Source organism: Cyprinodon tularosa, unplaced genomic scaffold (genome assembly GCF_016077235.1).
Source record: "Cyprinodon tularosa strain WSP-4 unplaced genomic scaffold, ASM1607723v1 ctg38, whole genome shotgun sequence".
Classification (NCBI taxonomy): Eukaryota; Metazoa; Chordata; class Actinopteri; order Cyprinodontiformes; family Cyprinodontidae; genus Cyprinodon; species Cyprinodon tularosa.
In genome coordinates this window covers 330,285-345,823 of record NW_024039096.1, presented here as the reverse complement: position 1 = coordinate 345,823, position 15,539 = coordinate 330,285, and the positions used below count along the sequence as shown (strand labels likewise).

General features: G+C 37.4%; 1 protein-coding gene across 2 annotated transcripts in view; it reads right to left on the bottom strand.

Moving 5' to 3' along the window:
* The window catches only part of thrab (thyroid hormone receptor alpha b), a 218,873-nt gene that overhangs the window by 181,432 nt on the left and 21,902 nt on the right, over positions 1–15,539 (bottom strand). For both annotated transcript variants that reach the window (XM_038296886.1, XM_038296888.1), the window contains exon 2: positions 3,040–3,117. The gene's annotated coding sequence lies outside the window, so the exon portion shown is untranslated. The remainder of the gene's footprint in view (positions 1–3,039; positions 3,118–15,539) is intronic.

The following is a 15,539-nucleotide window of genomic DNA, read 5'->3' as shown; positions in this document are numbered from 1 at the left end:
TCCACAGTTAATTTAAACTTGTGAGCCCAACTTTGCTATTAAAATAAACTGCAATTCTACAACATACTGTATAGTTAACTTAAAACAGAACTAAAATCTGTACAGGCAGACTTACTTACATTTTGCTGGCAAATTGTGGAGAAATAATCTGTTCCAGCTCACTAAAAAGGCTGGCGAAGAGAAAATTGGCTCTCCCGAAAATTAGCCGCTTTAAAAAAACAAGCATTGCTCCTCAGCATCACTCAGCAGCTGTCTAAATTGCGTTAGTGGGGGGGGGGGGGGGGGGGATCCAGTGAATAAATCCAAGATTTAAATCCCTGAGAAAACAATCAAAAGGATCACATCAGTTTTAGCTGCCAGTCATTCTGGGAACCATTTTTCCTCCCAACACAGAATCCAAAGTTAATGAAGCAGCGTCCAAAGCAAAGACAAAGCATGAAGAAAATTCATTAGGTTGACAGTTTTAAAGGAAAATAGAGACTTTGCTGGTAGCATGTGGCCAGACGATGACAGAACTGAGCAGTTTAACACCTTTCGAGTCAACATTCATAGTAGGATGACTAAGTTCCAGGAGACTAACCGCAGAAGAACCTGTTCCTTTCAGAGCATCTCAAAACCCTGTCAGCACCCAACCATCTCCCCCTTCAACACCACCAAGAGGCTTAATTCAGACGACACTCATTAAAGAGCCAAAGTAAAGCTTTTACAGAGGTCGCTATGAATGCATTGCCTGAGGGAACAATGAAGTCCAGTCACAGCAAAAGGAAAGTACAATCTATTTAACTTCTAGAGTGTTACATACCAGGAAGCAATAAAAAATCTAACAAGTGAAAAAAAACTAATAATTCCTTCAATAGCAATGGAAAAACCATATGTGAAACGACTAAATAAACCCAAGGATATATTAGGTAGGTAGCAGTGGTGGGAAGTAACAAAGTACATTTACTAGATTACTGTACTTTAATAATTTAGTACCTTTACTTTACTTTAGTAGTTATTTGTTACTTTTGGCTCAGGTTAGCTTCGTAATTCACTGTTGCTGTTTTTCTTCCTTGAAATGCAATTTCAACATGGAAGATAGGAGCCTTTAGGACTGAATTTAAACACCAGTGTTTTAGAGATTTGCATGATATTCTACAAATGTTAAAAACTCAAGCTAGATATTATTTGTAGTTTATAATTTCATTAAGGCGTTAATTGTTGCCATGTGGCTGAGGTGTTCAGTAGGATTAGTTCTCAAATAGGAGTTACAGTTTCCTTGTGGCAATAGATTCAACCTTAAACCTTTATTCCATAATAAGAGTGTGAGTAGAATCAAGACTCTCTAGTTCTCTTTTTAGTTTGTTTTTAAATAAGAAATAATTGTATAACAATTATTATACAATAATTTAACTATTGTGTCTCTGCTTCTGTTTCTATAGCCCCATTTACACTACCCTTTTGAAACCGTGCCGAGAACGGTCCGAGCACAGAAACCGAGATAAATGTTGAGTGTAAATGGCACACAAAACTGAACCGGAACGTGCCACACACAACCGAACCGCGCTAACAGAACTAGTACTAGTTCAAAATTAGGGTTCGGCTTCTCTGATATCAAAGAGCGTGTGAGCAGACCGCGTCATCTACTATTAACACTGTCTCCAGTAGTTGGCTGAAATGCACATCAGTAAGTTGCTTGCCAACCGTCACAAAACAGAAGAAGAAGAAGAGCTGTAAACAACAATCGAAATCTTCTGAACACTAAATTTTTTAAAATGGCTTCAAAAGAGCATGTTGCAACCTGGGATGACGGCAAGACTGCGGCTCTTATTGCAATTTGGTGGAGGAAGTTATCCAGGTGATGTTGGACGGAACAAAACATAATCAAAGTTTCTTACTAGAGAGCAATAGCACTGTAGATCGTCACTAGGATGCGAGGAAATGGGCTAGCGTGATGTGAATACAGTCGTAAGGAACCAAGCTCGGCAAGATTAACTGATCCAAACTTGGTCCGAACACAGATCGGTTTTTAAAGGGTAGCGTAAATGAGGCTTATGTCTGCCTCAGTCTCCTTGAACCCAAGTCGGCCTCGGCAGATGGCTGCTCACACTGAGCCTGGTTCTGCTGGATGTTTCCTCCTGTTAAAAGGGAGTTTTTCCTTTCCACTGTCGCTACAAGCATGCTTGGTGTGAGGGATTGCCTTCGAGTCAATGAGTCAATGCAATCAGCTGGTTGTCCTTAGATAGAAAACTTTGAACCAATCTGACTTTATGATCTGGTTAAATTGTCTCCGTAAAGTGACCTGAGATGACATGTGTTGTGAAATTGCGCCATATAAATAAACTGACTTTAAACTGGATTAATCAAAATAGCTGTCCTTTTTTTTTTGTGCCTTTTTTATGCAAAATTTGAGATTTCTTTTTAGCAGTGGCTGAATGCATTTATACATGCGGTGGTATACACGTTTTTTTTTTAAATATAGAGAAATGTACTGATATTTTTGAATACTCAAGAATTTTTTAATCCATGTACTTTTGTATACTTAAGTAATTTCAAAAGTGAGTACTTCAATACTTTAACTTGAGTAAATTATTGACAGAGTAACTTTTACTCATAGTGGAGTAAGATTTGACTACGAGTATCAATACTTTCAGTCAGGTACTATTGTTGAATTGTTGCACCACTGGTAGGCAATTCCCGATATGTTTAAAAGGATAAATTAAGGAATAATATAGCATGTAAACAGAGACCATACTTTTGTTTTACCATAACTGTAAGTTGATTCTATAACAATCTTTTTTGTCTTTTGGCTGTTGTTTTTCAAGCATTTTTTTTAACAAAATAGAAAGATAAATGAAGCTTTCAGGAATATAGACCTGCAGCGGATTGAAAGTTTTTAATAAACATCTGCAAACAACAGATCTAACCTTTACATCAGTCCCCTTTGTTAAACTATCATTAAAACTCCCAGCTTGCGTTGATTTATGTTCACTTCCATCAATCAGTTCAGCAGCAACTTTAGCCTTGATCATAATCCAAGACAATAAAAACACTTCTCACCTTGGCTGTCAACCGTATTCGCTCCAGAACCGTTCCTCTATATTTGAGCTGTCATTCCATCAAACGCCTCAGCGAAATCTGCAAAGAGAAAACAAACGGTCTGTTACGGCCAAATATCTGCATCATCTAAAGCAGAATAAGCAGTAAGAGAATTCACGGAGAGCTTTCGGCCCGGAGGCGTTCTGTGTTAAAGTAGTCTGCTAAATGCTGCAGATAGCAGCAGCGCTAACAAATCCAAGTGGCCGTTGATGCATGCAGGTGCCGAGACAGGGACGACTCAGGAGTTCATCAAAGGAACCAGGCGAAAAGGTTATTCTGTCAATGAAAACCGAGGGTAGATTTTCAAGTAAATGGCATACAGCTAAAAAGGCTTAATGTTCTAATCCTTTAACCAAACAACAAAGACTCAAGTTAATGTTGTGACTTTCATATGGTCATTGCTGCACACATGCCGTATATCTGGGAAGGAATTCCCTGCTCTGCAGAAAACGCTGTTGGTACAGTATTACCTTAATCTGCCCTTCAGCCGTGTGTTCAGCCGTGTGACTCTGTAGGCAGCGGAGATAGTAAACGTTGGGGAAGCCGCCAAGCACTAAGATACAAATATAGATGCAGCCCTGCAGTGTTTGGCAGAGTTTTCATACCGCTTTTATTTCTCTTTTCTTACATGACAACCACGAACATCAACGTGTTTTAATAGGATTTTTAAATTATAGAGCAACGCAAAGTAGAACATCAAGGGGAGGCAGAAGTAATATAAAGAGGCAAATATAATCATTTATAAAAATCGTCATGACTTTTTTTTGCCAGTCATGACGATTTTTAAACTGCATCAGGGACACGAAGGAACATAACAGATACATTAGCTGTGGGGAAGATTACAGAACGGTTGAGTTATGAACAATATCCAAAGCTCTGAAGATCACAGAGCTCCACTCAGTCCCTTATCTGAATATGGAAAAGGGGGGGCATTCAGCTGGAAGCACACTATTTTATTTATTTATTTATTTTGAACAGACAGTAAAAACAATCAAGAAAGAAACAATTTGAATGAAACAAACTTAAGAATGAAAATATAAAACAAATTATTTTGCCCATGTGACATGCAAATTTTATATTTTCTGTTCGAAAAGGAGCAGGTAGAAGATACATCTTATAATGTCCTGCCCCTTTCCTACCTGTCAATTTATCATCAATTAACCAGGCACTAGGGCTTCAACTAATGATTATTTTGCGAATCGATTAATGTGTCGATTTTTTTTTTCTGATTAATTAATTAATAATCAGATAGCAAAAGGTTCCTTATACAGGGTTCCTACAGCATAAGGCAAATTAAATTCAAGACTTTTTAAGACTTTTTAATGCCACTTGAAATAAATATTTAAAACCAAATTCACAAGAAACACAAGAAAAACCTGCTTGCGACAACTTTACCCAAAGGTTTATTTTAACATAAACCACTGCACTAATGTTTCAAATAAAAAAAAAAAACTTTCCATATTGGAAGAAAGCAAAAAACACACAAATGACAGATATATTTTAACAATTATTTAACTGAATTCATAAACTTTGTTTTAGCAGGGAACAAAACAAATCAGTTTTAAAGCCACAACATAACCAGTGCTAAGTCTTTTATGCAGCTATGTTTTTATTTTTTACGCTTTGTGTTTTGTGCACTAAAATCCTTTGTGCGACTCCACTGCCTTAATTCCCATCATTCTGAGCTTGAATGACTTCTTGCACAAAATCCACTGAGCCTCATGTATGTTCCCTGGTTTTATCCATGGAGAAAACTCTTGGCTGGAGCCAATTTTCATTACATCTACACTTGCTCATATTTTCCAGACAAAAAGTTAATGGTGCATCTCCCAAATGTCCCGGCCGCAACAACGCTTTTATTGCTTCCGCTATCGGGACGGCACCACTAATGGAGAGCCTTTTTTTTTTTTTTTTTTTTTATAAAAAAAAAAAAAAATTGTAAATTTAAAGTTTTATTTAGATTACAAAAATAAATCGTACTAAAAAAAATCCTATTTATGATGTTTTTAAAATTAAGACCTACCAAAGACTGATTTAAGACATTTTAATACCAATTAAGGCCTTAGCTTTATTTTGAAGAATTCAATGCCTTTTAAGACTTTTTAAGGACCCGCAGGAACCCTGTTATAGTAGATTTGTATGAAATCAAACCAGGTGAAACTAAAACTTTCCCACTTGAGGAGTTTTTGATACAGCATATTGACTGATTTTATATTTTTTTTATCTTAAATGAAAAATGTTTATATATTTTTTTACAATTTTGATATAATTCCTGCTTTAAGTGGGTCGCACTGTCAGCTAAGATATATATACAGAAGAGCTATATGTGTATATATTTTATCTCTTTTTATTCTTATTTTTTTATCTTTATTATATTGTATAGTTGGATGTGTGTATATATTATACAAAACTGTATCTGGAGCGTGTAACAAAAGTAATTTCCCTCTGGGATTATTAAAGTATTTCTGATTCTGATTCTGATAAAGGCATATTTTACGGTCTCTATCCTCCCGTTAACTATTAATCGATTGCTAAATAAGTTGATTATTTCAATAATCAATTAATTGTAATTAATTGTCTCAACCCTAAAGCATTCCAAATGAATTTACTAACCAGGCACACAAGCAGGCAAGATAATGGTGGTAAATCTGGAGGAGCTGCACAGGTCCAAGATATGTCTACAAATTACAATTTTAAGTGAACTAAATGGACTTCAATGTACAAATAAAATAAAGAATGACCTTGTTTAAAAAAAAAAAAAACTTTTAGATTTCCTATAAAACAGTACACCAAACAATATATTGCAGAAAAATCTAAACCACAAACTTTTCAATTCGATTTTAAACCACAATAGGCTCCTCCCATCTTTAATTCCAAAGGAAATCAAAACCAGTCCTGCTTAAAATGGTACACAAATAATGACAGGTTTTTTCATTTTGAATTGATTCTTCTCACTATCAAATTTTATTGTGTACCTCTGCACAATCACAGCATGCACAGAACAGATGGCAGAAGTCTATTTTTTCAACCTATAAACATAACAGCCTTGATTTTGATGTACAACCATCTGACCAAATTACATTTGGCGTTCATTTGTTTTTACACTGAACAGGACGGATTCTGCCTCTTTGCTGTGAATCTCATAAATTGATCTGGCAGCGGGAAATTGAGTTACGTCTCACATCTGTTTTTGGTTGGGGGGTTTTTCAGGGCTACAATATAACATGTGTGCACAGAGTCAGATGAGCACATCAACAATTAGACACGTTTTAAGACGCTTCATGGGAGGATGCATAATTACTCTGCAGAGGTTTTTTTGTTGTTGTTTTTTTCTCTGTGGATAATCTTGAATATGGGAGTAACATGTTTTCACTTGCATGAATAAACAACCAGAGATAGCAGAGGTCTGCAGCACTTCAGGCAGACATGGAAGTCATTTATTAGCCACAATGGTGTTGGAGACTCTTCTTATCGTGTGTGTCCCTGGCCTTTGTGTCCAAGCAGGCAATGCATTTAAATGGCTCACTCAGCTTGGATGTAACAGCTCTGACCTCATCTTTCAGCTGTTTAACCTCTGATCCAAAACCAGCCAGCTGGGATATTTGCATTCAGTCCTAAATGAGGCCGGACAGGACAAAAGAAAAGAAAAAAAAAAATCTGTCCAGTGTGTTAGTTAGCCAATTCTTTTGGCTCTAATGCAGGCTTGTTAAAAGCACCTACTTCATTTCATTGAATGCAAACAAAAGACATAAATACTTATGTTCAAAAATTCATAAACAGATGTTCTGGCTGAAAGTATCTCCTCAGTTACAGGAGACACAGCTGTTTCCAAATCAGATGACATTTAGCCTGGCAGCTTGGCAGCACAGACACCTTTTTTTCCCCAATGAATTCTCCTTCTGAACACAATCCTATCTTAGTGTGAATTGATAAAGAAGTAATTCTTCTCGACAAACATGATATCCCGGAGCTTTATCAAAAGAAAGATGGGCTGGAATATGTGGCCTTCAGGACTTCTCACAAACATGTCGGAGCAGATGCGAGCTGCACCTCTTTTACACAAGAAACCAAGCGCCTCTGTTGAAGGATTTTGCTTTTTAAAAGGCATTAAGATTAAAAAAAAAAAAAAAACTCACATTAATCTTTAAATAAAGAAACTGGAATCTCCTTCTTGTCTGTTGTCTTGTTCATCCAAAGTGAAAAGTCTTTTAAATATTAAAGCTATTAAGGTAACTGACCTTTCAGCTACTGTATGTGAAAACGGAATCTTAGGAATTACGCATCTTTAATTTTTTAAAAGAATGAGGCGTAAAAGGTTAATGCCGTCTTTAGATCCTTCACTTTAAAATCCATTCCTGTGGAATCGGTCAAAGGTGGGTTGTTATATTCTGGATCATTAAATCGAAGAGATAGAGTTTTAGTTCCCCATGTGACCTTCGTCTGCTTCTTGGAGTGGAGCTGCTCATTTGCTCTAATGTTGTAACCATCTACAACGAGTCAATGTGGTCACGCATCTTATTATCTGACTAATCCATATGCTAAACCAGCTCCTGGCCACCCAGGAGAGAAACACATGTGTAACCATACAGGTGGAGCTGACAGGACTGCTAAACCATCTTTAATGTGTGTTTTGTTTAGGTTAAAAACACACATATGCACTGATATAACAGCAGACATGAATAATGACTGGAAGAGCAAACATGATCATGAATACACAATGACCTCAAGTCAACTTGTTTAAGTACTGCCGAGTCTTCTTAGAGAAAACTTCCACCTCAATAACACAGAACAAAGCGTCTAATGATCATTTATGTGATGCAGTCAGGTTTACTATAACTTATACATTTCCTTATTCCAGAGTTTAGTCACTAAAATCCTGTTAAAATTATAAAAAACCAAACTTGACTTTCTATTTATTGCAGAGGAAGTAACCAAAAAGAAACAAAAGGGAGAAAGATGGACACTTTTAAAGAAAGAAGGGAGACTAGGCAGGAAAAAATGTAGGAAGGAAGGAGGGAGGGAGCTGGGACTAGGGCTGCAACTAACGATTATTTTAAAAATCGATGAATCGGACGATTATTTTTTCGATTAATCGATGAATCGGACAAAATATATTTTTTATATTAACCTCTTTATTCCAAAATAAACATTTTAGACAGAACAAACAAGCACACAAGTACAGGTTGCTCATTAACTGTACTGGTGCAATATGAAAAATAAATGTTTGTGTTAAAACTACGCAAACTTACATGAGAAATGTAGCTGTACATCCACAAAATATAGGCTACTTTGTTTCATAAAGCGCATAAAAAGACATTTTTGTTTTTAAAAGCCTCTAAGGGGTTCAAACAATAGGCCCCCCCATTTCAACAAATGAGTTTTTTTAGACTAGAAGAGCTCTGCCTTTTAAGACAGGAAAGTACAGCAGTTAAAGTTGCTACTTGAGAAAATACTGAACCATAGAGATAAAAATAGCCCTGTGATTCAAATTATAAATTGTATTTGGAATAAAAATGAGAGAACTAGGGGTGCTAAAAAACACATCCTCCAAAGACAGATATTTACATGGGAATGTGGCAGATAATTAATTGACATATTACTGATCTTGCTGGATTTTATTCTGCTTTACTTCTATAAATTGCAGGATCTTCTTTACTTTATCTTTGCCAGAAGATTTAAACTTTAAAAGTCTTGCCCTCATAATTTGCAAGTTAATTTATTTATAAAGTAAATATAAACGCTGCTTAAGCTAATTCAAATGAAATTAAAAGTAAAATAAGTAGCCAACCTTATCACTGTCTGTAAGTAACTGTCTGTAGGTAGGTAAGGAAAGCATCAGATGAGCTACCTGAGAAACTAACGTAACGTTTCCCCCACTTTAAAACCAAACAAACATGGTGGTTCCGTGCCATGTTAATTTCTTTTGAAAAAAGTTGCATGTTATCACTTTTTTCGCTTTACAAAGCACAGGCTATTTTAATTATTGTGATCAATTTGCGCCGTCAATCCCGGTGCATGCGCGCTTCATTTGCAGTCTGGACGCTGAGGCTCTGACTGAGAGGGACTACTGCGGGAAAACGCGGTTGGTGTGGGGGAGGCGCCCCACGGCAGAGTAGGAACGATACATGCTTTCACGTAAGAGTCTCCAAAAGCCGCCAGTGACACCGAAAAAAGTCGCCAGATTTGTCGCTAGTCGCTTTTTTGAAAAATAGTCGCTGGAGGGGTCTGAAAAGTCGCGGACTTGGCAACACTGCACCTGCGGCGCTGACTCGCTCTGCCGTATTTTTTTTTCTTCCTCTTTCAGTCAAGAGGCAGTGATGACGGCGCGGCGGATGACGCAATAATCGCGCGACACAACTAATCGATGATGAAATTCGTTGCCAACGCTTTTAAAAGTCGATTTTTATCGATTTTATCGATTCGTTGTTGCAGCCCTAGCTGGGACACAGTAAAAGGGAAAGAAAAGCAGCACAGAAAGTTTGGAAAAGAAGGAACAAACAGTCAAATGAAGGAAGGAATTAAACAAGTGGGGAAAAGGTAAAGATGAAAGAGAAGAAACGGGGGTAGAATAAAAAGGTAGGATATAATAAATGGGAAGAGAAAGGAAAGAAATGGACTAAGAGAGGAAAGAGATGGAATAAATTAAGGAAGGAGGCAAGAATGGAAAGAACCAATGAAGGAGACAAGGAAGGACGGAAGGAAGGAAGGAACCAAGGAGGGAGACAAGGAAGGAAGAAACCAAGGAAGGAGGGAAGGAATGAAGGAACCAAGGAAGGAACCAAAAAAGGAAGGAGACAAGCATGCAAGGCACCAAGGAAAGAGACAAGGAAGGAAGAATCCAATGAAGGGAGGAGGAAAGGAACTAAGAAAGGAAGGATATAGAAACATACATGTTCCATACTTTTATTTATTCAAACCAGTAGAATTTTAAAACATGTCAAACCTTCCCAGTTAGAAATGAGCAGGTTGTCTATTTCAGACATAAAGTCGTTTTTAAAGGTGGTGGTTTTAAAAGCCCTTAAACCTTTCCGCTGAACCTTTCCTGTGGTTTCAAGTTATTTTTCATGAGATGCCAGATACAGCGCAGAGGTTTCTCCTGTGGGAGAATGGGAAGCAGAGCAGCCTCCCCTTCGCTCTCCTCGCTTCTGCTAAGGGCTCGTAGTCCGCTGTGTACGATGGCCAGCTGAGGGCAAAGTCCAAAATGTTCTCCCCTCATTAAAAAAGATTAGAAAAATACTTTTTAAATGAACTCTGGTTTGAGTTATCAAAACAACCTCTTATGTCTCTTTAGGAGTAACATCACTTATTACACTTCCAAGCCTATTTTTTTTTCCATAATTTTACCTTCTTTTAGGCTTTTTCTGACAAACTTTAAAGTATACACTAAATACATTTTCATATTAAGATATTAGTCCTTTTCGGCACTCTTAGTACATAAGTACAACATTTTGCTTTTTACTATTTCTACAAACGTCCAACAGATGGACATTTATATTTCCCATATTTATCCAGACCTGAAAAATAGGCTACTTCAATTTCCAGACTTTACCAGGAAGGCTGGGAACCCCAGGGTGCAGTCAGTAAAGCCAGAACAGATCCATGTTTTAATGAGTTTGTTCAGTCAGTTCGAGCCCTCGGCTTTGATGCATGCAGTCAAGCCGTTTACCACGGTCCAAAAGTGGATGAATTTCCCCATATAACGCCTAAAAAGGTTCCCATTTCCTTTCTAAAATCCTTAAGATCCACTTCACCAACATTGCATGCGTTGAGTTACAAAAAAGAAGCCAGAACTCATACAACCAGCATTTACTGGTGCTGATTTGTGTCGTTGGGTCATGGATGCAAGAGACCAAACAAACTGTAAATGCTTTATACTACAAATAACAATTAGGCAATAATGACGTGGCTCAATATTGGGCAACAAATTTCATAGACAGAGTTCCTGAAATAAACGATGGAGTAATGTACGATGTAAACACAAACATCCTTCAAAGCTGCCTCATATGGATTTACTGCACGACAAAGTCCAAGGGGACATGGGCTGCTTTGCCTACAACGACGACCTTCACACAGACATGCTCTCCGTGCCGAAAGAAATGTTCAAAGAGGATATATCCAGGCTTTTGACACTTCACCAAACCGCCTTTAGAATCACATCCATATGTTTGCATATTATGCAAATCGCAGTGCAAAAGAGCTTGTTGTTGAGTCAACTCTAGATTCCAAAGTGAGGCATTTAACTGAAGTTTTTTTTTAAGATCTTAACTTGGTTACAGATGAGTTCGACACGTCGCCAGTCGGCACTAATTCCAGCTCTAATCCATTTGTGTTTTTCCTCTCAGCTCCATGTAGACCAACTTATTTTCATATGGAATTAATCCCGAGAGCTTTACTTTTAAAACGGTGTGGTTGGCGTAGTTTAAAGGATTAGCTGTTGCGTGTGCCCTTGGTCACATACAAACACACTGGCTCGAGCTGTAGTCGCGCCAAGGTGGAGATTGATCAGCTGGGCCGAGTCCAAATTAAACCCTGCCCTCTGCAGACATGCCAAGCATAATAATTTTCTCCTCCGCTTGCACTCCCCCCCCACCATATCAGCCAAAGTGAGAAAAACATCCACAATAAGAGGGCAGAGCCAGAAAAGGAAGGGAGAAAAATGACTGCAAAGAGTTCTTGTTTCAATGCTACTTGCAGAAAAAAAGGAAATGCATGCCTCTCAGATGTCTGACCCATTTTCTTCACAAACTTTTTCCCTTCAACTCTTCTCTAATTTCTTTCCCCAACTCTAATCTACAGTAAGGATGTTCTCAGACTCTAAATTTCAAGATGCACTCCTGCATTTCCCTCCAATGCAGTGCCACAGGAATTTAAATTTACAGAGTGAAGCTGCTAAACACCAGCATGCTAGCCAGAGAAGAATACACCACTAAATAGCAATAAGTGGAGCAAGGAAACACAACCTGCTGGGCTTCGGCTGCCAGCTGTTTTAAATTCTCTCTGGGCTTTTATGGGCCCTGTTCAAGCCAGACACATGCACTGTATGTGTGCATCTGCATGCTTAATGAGAAGGCCTTGCTCCAACAGAGTCGGTGCAATAATCAATAATTTAAGTGCTGCAAAAGCACTGCTGCGAAACACTAATAGTAACATCACTGATTACACTTCAAAATGCATGCAGAAAGAAATAAAAAAAATAAGCTGGTTTCACTATATATTAAATTTCAAAACTTGATTTTATGAACGCTGCCATTCTGTGCAATAACGGGGAGGAAAATGTCTCTCACTGCAGAGCATTTCCACGTCACATACCTTTTTCACAAGGGGGTGGTGCGTGTTATTGCTAAAGACACCGCGTATCACACCATGTTGATTACACCTTGAACCTCCAGAGAAATTGCTAGATTTTCCACAGAAGGAGAGCTGCTGTAAGTCACACATCACTATACATGTCTGTTGCACTATGTTTGAACAGCTCTATTGTGCAATCTAAGTTTCTTTAGGGGATTAAGTTGCAAAATGTAAAGACATGTATGCGGAAAGAAACCTGTGACAGTAAATCCGTGAGGCAGACACCCTGTCTACTTTCCTTTATGCTAAAGCTTATAGGTGGAGTGGCTCAGGTTATCCTGAGCTATCTCTATAGTTAAGCTGCTATAGGTTTAGGCTGGTGGAGGACACAGCTACCACTCTTTATCCTTCTGCTTAATTCTACTTCTAATCTCTAATTCTGCTGTATTTCTATCTTTATGTTCTCTCCGTTTTTCTGGTCATAATAGCTTTCTCTTGCCAGTTTCTGTTTGGCTTTGACACCATCCTGTAGGGAGGCAATTTATCCTTTTAATCATGATATAGCCAAGCTTATTTTTTTAGTGTTTAGTCCTCTTTCTCTCCTAAAAATAGTTAAGGGCTCAGCTTTTACTGTGACTTCCTGTATGTGCTCTCTTTCATCGCTTTTGACATGAAAACTGGCTCAGAGGTAGACTGCTTAAGTGTTTCTTACCAAAACAGATCCACCTGTGGATGAAGTTTACGTTACATTTTTTAACAAATAAAGTATTTATTATGATTCCTTTGTCTGGTTCTGCCTCCTTGACCCAGATAGCCGTGACAGAGGGCTGCTAACATTGAGTCTAGCGCTGCTAAAATTTCTTGCAGTTAAAAGAGTTATTTTCCTCCATTGTCGCTGCATGTATGCCTGGTGTAAGGGTTTGTTGTAGAGCAGAGGTCACCAACATGGTGCCCTTAGAGTCTTCTGAAACTAGAACAACTCAACAGTGAGCTATGTTTGAAATTTCATTGTATTATGTTGCTCTTCTTTTTTAATCAGTTATAGAACATTTCATCATTTAATCATATATGGCATTTAAGCATTTATAGACATTTCAAAATGAAAATGTCTAAAAGAAAATTAGAAATTTAAAGATACGATAAATATATGTATATAATGTATGAAGTTTATAGGTGAACATTGACCCTTGCAATTCATAGGTCAGTACTGGTAGCCCTTCCTGTGACTCAGTGCCCCTGAATTAGCCCTCAACTGTAAAAAGGTTAGTGACCGCTGTTGTAGAGTGAACAACAAAATGCAAGCAAATATTTAGGGTCGACATATGATCATCCAACAGTAGCGAAACCTGCAAAGCCAGTGACTGAATGCAATCACCTGGTTTCCTTTAATAGAAAACCTTAAAACCACCTGTCTGTATACTGTGATTACATTTTCTGGATAAAGTGACTTTATATAACACACCTATTTTGTTTTTCTTACTAAGATTTTCATTTGTTTTTACTACTGATTGCATTATACTACTTATTTTATTTTATTTGTTTATTTGACAGGGACAGTACAATTAAACATTGCAACCAAACAGGTGGCCGATGTCCAAGTACATAAGGCTTGTAGCCATGGGCTAATTTGCAGCCTTTGTCCCTGGTTAGGCTTTTAAAAGGTATTAGCATTAAGGGGGAGGGAGGTTAGTAACGACACACAGATGCATAAAAACAACAAAAACAAGAGAAGTTGAAACAAAAAAAACAAAAAACAAAAACAAAAATTATATTTTATTGTACCGTGCAACACTTTCGAAACACTTCTGTTTCTAAAATGTGCTATTTAAATAAAATGGATTTATTGAATGGCTTTCAATCCGTGTATCATTCGTTCTTTCTATTTTCAATTGCCAATCAAAAAACAAAAAATAAAAAATTGACTGGTTATTTTGTTATTTGTTTTTTATGGTTAAACCAAAAACGAAAAAAGGATTTGTTTTTCATATATCAATTCTAAGCTCAGATCAAGAATACGAAATGGAAAAACGGACAGCAACGCAGAATTTGTTTTTAATATTTAATCGGTACAGTTTACGTGACCCGGAAATAGCTCTTTGCGCAGCAGTTGGGGTAATGAAGTGGCTACCATGGCGACGCTAGAACCACACACTATGTTGATCGAGAAGCTGTTTGTTGTTGCTAGTTAAAAGTACAGTGCACAGAAAAGTTTCAAGAAAAAAGTTATACCTGGAAAATCCTGCTGATTTTCTCCGTTGTCATGTCCTCCTCCTCAAGAGTCACACGCTTGGATCCTCGAAATAAAACGTAACTGTCCATGGCTGATAGGTCCGACTGCCTTATCTGGTGCAGTTTGATCGAACGTGGTGGGTGTAAGCCAATTGTTTTTTTAGCTAACGCTCCACCAAACTTCCGGGTCATGTAAACTGTACCGATTAAATATTAAAATCAAATTCTGCGTTGCTGTCCGTTTTTCCATTTCGTATTCTTGATCTGAGCTTAGAATTGAAATATGAAAAACCAATCCTTTTTTCGTTTTTGGTTTAACGATAAAAAACAAAAAACAAAATAACCAGTCAATTTTTGATTTTTTGTTTTTTGATTGGCAATTGAAAATAGAAAGAACGAATGATACACGGATTGCTTTCCCATAGGCATGTTCTTTTAAATGGTGTCTTCTATAAGGCATGACTCTGCAGCTCCTGCAGAATTTGGAGATATCCTCCCTGAATTTTGCTCCCTTAAAGGGACCTTTCAGTGTTTGTGGATGGGTCTGAACCTCTGTGACACTGGCTACGTTTTCAGAGGATGGATTGAACGAAGCCTATGTTATAATGTAAGAGTTTTAAATTACAATTTTCTTTAAATTTAAATAAAAATTAAATCTTTCTTAATGTATAAACAACGTAAAAAGAAATTTTACACCTTATGAAATCAATCTAAAAATGGACTTTGTAAATTCAGGATGACATATCAGCTCACGGTTCTTCACCAACCTCCAGCTGCATTATTTGCTCATATTTTTTATATTCACATATTTCTTCAAGTAAATACAACTATTGTGAGTTAACTGAACACTGCAGAAAAAGAAAAGCTTTAAAAATATTTTATAAATGAATGGGGACCCGCAAACAAAAGTCGTCCTTTTTATTGTGTTGTTAATAAACTCCATG